Source organism: Acyrthosiphon pisum, chromosome A1 (assembly GCF_005508785.2).
Source record: "Acyrthosiphon pisum isolate AL4f chromosome A1, pea_aphid_22Mar2018_4r6ur, whole genome shotgun sequence".
NCBI lineage: Eukaryota > Metazoa > Arthropoda > Insecta > Hemiptera > Aphididae > Acyrthosiphon > Acyrthosiphon pisum.
Window position 1 is genome coordinate 161134784 of NC_042494.1, and position 5279 is coordinate 161140062.

Sequence of the window (5279 nt, forward strand, 5' to 3'; positions counted from 1 at the left end):
TAAATCAATAGAGGAGATGTGGGCAAACAAATGGACAAACACTAACGTCCGAAACCATTTCCTAGTTAGCGACCCTGATAGCAGAGTACCTGGGTTCGAGCTCAGCCGAGCACAATGGACGGCCCTAAGCCGAATAAGAACTGGGCAAGGTAGATGTAACTATCAATTACACAAATGGGGCATGACTGATTCCCCGTTGTGCGAGTGCGGTCTAATACAGACTACAAGCCATATTGTTGAGGAATGTCAAAGAAGAAGATTTGAAGGAGGGATAGCAACTCTACACATCTGCGGACTAATGGCGTTCAAATGGCTAGAGAAACTTGATATTCGACTCTAACAACCATGTTTGAAGAACATGTCCTATAATATTATAGTCTGCTTTGTTTTATTTGTTGTTGTTATTGTTATTAGTCTGTTATATTTTATCTAATATTCTATATATGTATATCTATTAATTCTGTTAAATATAAATCTAAATAAGAGCTCATGCCGAGTGTCATATGCCTAAAAATAAATGGTATTAATTATGAATCTACATTCGACTTTTGTTCGTAAACGTGTAATATTATTTTAATTTTTTTCTTATAATGAATTTAAATACTTTACTTTTACCTATCCATCTCTCAGTGTTTACACTCGGTGCCTATTTAGGTCCAGATTTCACTGACGAGGAACGGAGTAATGCAGGTACCCGAGGTGAATCATTATGTATTCATTTCAGTATAATTCCTAGTGAATTCGACATACCTCAATGCCACTGTGGTAGACCGTTGTACCGAGTATCAGATGATACTCAAAAATTGAAATATAGATTTAAGTGCTCTGTAGGTCACAGGATTTCACCCACCAAAAATACTTTTTTGGAATATGTGCACACTGCTGGAGAATTGGGTGCACATAAAATTGTGCAGATGACTTATCTTTGGATAATGAAAGCTAATACTTCTACTATCCAGCAGGAGGTAAATATAATAAATGCATAATGTTCTAATATAAATTAGTGAAATAATTATTATTGTTGAAGCAATTATATTAAACAGTTTGTTATGATTAATTCTGTAAAGGTTGTTCTTAGAACTATTTATACACTAATATTTTTATTATACGTTTTTCGATATTTTGAAATTTTTTCCCAGACCAAAAGGCATACTCTCCGGTGAAAATGGGTCGGAAAATCGAAAATAATAAAATCCGACCACGGACTATTTTTTTTATTACGGTACACGAATAGAAAACCTCTTGGATGTTTTTCTATATTTTGCCACATACCTGGAAAACCGGGAAAAGTCAGGGAATTAATTTTTAAGTCAGGGAAACCGGGAAAAGTCAGGGAATTATTTTTCAAATAAGAAAAACCGGGAGAAATCTGTGAATTTAACAAAACCCGTTGTACATTTCTTATTCTGTTTAATAATTGTATTGTATGACAAAATTTTAAAAAAAGAAAACTTACTGAAAATAACTTGGTATTTTAGATTCGTGTGTATTTACATTAGAAATATATGTATACTATTTTGCGTGAATACGTATTTTTAACGAGGCCGCGAGAGTGCGAGACGACAGTGTAGCCCCCACCCACGATTATAAAGAACAGGTTAAGCGACGTGGGCAGGAACGTCGGTCAGAACTCGTTACGGCGTAGTTCCATTAACTGCCGAGCGCTGCTAGTCAGACGTGTCAGATATTCAATATTTGATATTGCGTGTGTCGTGTATGGTTTATCGACTATCACTTTATCACGATTTGGAAACAATTGCACTTAAGTTAATGTATAATATATTTTTTTAGGAACTTTTATTTTAATGAGTGTATACATAAATGCGGATAATCGAGAATTTTAGGTGATTACGTATTTGTAACTAATGATTTGCGAACATTTTTTTGCAATCTACATTTTAAAAATTTCAACTTACTTAATTTTCAAAGAAAAAAATTTTGCAATATCATAATATGCTCTATAACTTCTATTGCAGTACAATTATACCATAGTTAGTATCATATACTATTTGTTTGTATTCTTATTTGTTTTTATTTAAATAATCTGTCTAGAAAAATAACAAATACCAAATAAGTACAGGGGTGGCAAAAACTTTTTTTTTCCTATAAAGTAATTTCCTTAAATTACCACACCAATTTTTTCACACATTGTAAACACCGGTTATATATGACTATACAAGTATAAATTATAAACTAGTATAGTTATCTAGGTCTTGGAGACTGGAGTTTACTGAAAATACGTCATGTTCTGTAGAGTATAAGTTTTCCAGGAAACAACATGCCAAGAGGGGTGCTATAGCACTCTATCACCCCTCTCTGGATCCAATTTTGAGTTTATGTAAACAAGTAACCTAAATAATTAAAAAACAATTAAAAATAAAGTCAACGTTAAGTAAACTAATGAGCTGAAAACCAAAAAGCAAAAATGCGTAAACTTCAATTTTTTGAAAAATAAAAACAAGATAATTTTAAATATTTATTAGCAAAAAATGAAGAGAATATTGCACATATTCTTACTAAATTATAAAAGCTAATAGTTAAATATGTAATAATTTGGCAAATTTCTTTTTTTTTTTTGGATAGATTTTCTTTCCTATTATCTTGTACTGCAAAATGACGCATGCGCATGATTAGGTAATCAGTGATGAGGATTTTAAAGCATTCAAGCAATGTAAGCATGTATTGCTTTTAGACAATTTTTTTGAAATATACCCACATGCATAATAAACTATGCAAAGAAGTAACCAATTTTCAGAATACCGCCTATTTTTGGGATTCTTGTATTTGCTTGCCGCTATTATTTCCTTTATCATTGTTGATTGTGAATCATTCAATTTATGTTTATTAATTAAATCTTCAATTGAATTATAAGACATGGTACTTAAACTTTCTTTTGCTGTGTTCAATTCAGCCTCTTTTTTTATTATAAATTTAGCTCTTAACACTTTTTTGAATTTTGTGCTTGTCTTTTCTTAATGTGATAAGTTCCTGTTTTTTTGATGGAGTTAATAACAATATATTTTTTTTACCATCTGCCATTCGTTTTTTTTTCATGCGAAATGCACTATTCAAGTGAAGGCAATGCATGCAACTCTTTTTTATTGTTCTTTACTATTTAATAGGTAAGGGCACTTATTATGTCGGAAACGCTGATTTAGTCCTATACTTGATATATTATTCTGAATTTCTGGATATTTATCTTCTAATGGGCCACCAATACACACATTATAACCAATAAGCAAATTTAACAAACTTGTTATATTTGTAACTAATGGTGACAGGGTATAGTGATACCAAATTGTTTTAAATCAAATAATTTGTTATGTATCTTACAAGTAATGACCATATCTTTTCCAAAACTTATCTGTTTTTCAACTAAGACTCCAAAACTTATATCACTGTAGAGTGTCACAAAATAATATGTGACAAAAGGATATTTATCGCCATTTGTTTTGTATTCCCAACCTTCTGGAAGGATAACTGTTGTAGTAGGGTTTTCAAATATTTTGTTAAATATTACTTTAGGAAAATATTCAGAGTTTGGTGAAATTATGTTTGGAGTAGGCTCAACAATGAATTCTTTGACCTTCAATAATTTAATTAAATAATTTAGGTAGTAATGTAGTAAGATTAGTCACAAATATACATACATTACAATAAAATTATGAATAAATACAAAACTAATAAAATAAACTAGCAGAAATATTAAAGAATAGTGTTTATCATATTAAAATAAACCAATTTCTAACAACACCACAATCATGGATATTTACCTGTTTAATAGTTTTAGATTCAAATTCTAACATTCTCTTAGTGCCCGTATTACAATCGTTGAACTAAGGTTAAACCACCGAATTCGGCTGGTAAAAACAGTGGGTTAGGCTTAACCGAGATTTAAACTATGATTGTAAAACAGGCCCTTAGTAGGAGGATTTCGTTTTTTTACAGGTTTCGATAAATATTTCGGTCCAGGGAAAATGCATGGAATGGCATCATTGGCCAACTTTGGACGTCTCAGATTTATCTAAAACATATTTCCAATTTTACAAATAATTTAAGGTAAAAATTAGTTATACATACCTCAATTTTATTGGAGCCAGTACCTGACTCCCACGTTTTTATAATTTGATCCTCAGTTAAATGTTTTTCACAGACAACTGTTCTTTCATTAACAACTAAGTTTTCCCGTGGTAAGTATGGCTTTTATCCATTTCTCTTTAAGAGCTGTAACTTTGGGAAACAAAAAAAATGACACTTTATCAGTGTTTGATTTGTAGCCAGATGTGCAATACACGACACAGCATGAACACGGCATTTTACTAAAGTCAAGTCACGACGTCACGTTTACATAATAATAATTAATATGCAAAATGTAAATCTAAAATCGTGATGGACTATCATAATAATAACCAAAAGGTAATAATGTAATATGGAATAATGAAAATCTGACACGTCTGACTAGCAGCGCTCGGCATCTAATGGAACTACGCCGTATCGAGTTCTGACCGGGCAGCTGTGTACAATCGTATTACCGATGACTAACCTGGGGCCCTATTCTCGAATTTTGTCGCATTCGACATAAATCAGAACTCGATCGATTCATCGTCGAACTCGATCGATTCGTCGTCCATGGTATTCTCGAAATGATGTATGACTTTTCTCGAACGAAAAACGTTGGACATTATGTCTACTGCTATATCGCATTCGACAAAATTTAGTTGAATGATTTGTTAATTTCGAGCACCATAGATTTAATATATTTCACACAAATCAACTGCAGAATACTATGATTATTGATTAGTTATCTTGTATTCTTGTGTTTAGGTACTTGTATTACGATTGTCGATTACCTTTTCATTTTGTTAATTTATTATTGTTGTTTTATTTTATAACTGCTGAGTTAATATTTTATTAAATATAACAATAATGGCGAATGAATATGAAAGAGCTATGATGTTTGCTATTGTTAATATAGAGAGGCAAGAAGCTCAAAATGTCAGACAACCGTTTGGCGTTAAAGTAGACCCTTTATTAGCATTAAGTGATCATCTTTTTATAAAAACTTACCGATTGAGTAAAGTTTTAACAAGATATTTAATCGAGTTAGTCACTCCATTTATGGAACCACCAAAACGTGCGTCGGCTTTGAGCATCCAAAATAAGGTAATAAATAATAATTAATAACAATAATAAGGTAGGTACTTATACTATTTTAAATGTAAAAATATGTTCTTAGGTGTTAATTGCATTGCAGTTTTTTGGAACTGGGTCATATCAGT

At 31.4% G+C, this 5279-nt stretch overlaps 1 protein-coding gene and 1 long non-coding RNA gene across 2 annotated transcripts in view; one reads left to right on the top strand and one right to left on the bottom strand.

Moving 5' to 3' along the window:
• The window catches only part of LOC100159323 (glycine receptor subunit alpha-2-like), a 234806-nt gene that overhangs the window by 132328 nt on the left and 97199 nt on the right, over positions 1-5279 (top strand). The gene's annotated exons all lie outside the window — the stretch shown is intronic.
• On the bottom strand, positions 1774-4445 carry LOC115033904. The gene is made up of 3 exons (XR_003839253.1): positions 4081-4445; positions 3947-4024; positions 1774-2351 (listed from the first exon to the last, which is right to left on the bottom strand). It is a non-coding gene; the product is annotated as an uncharacterized LOC115033904 (long non-coding RNA).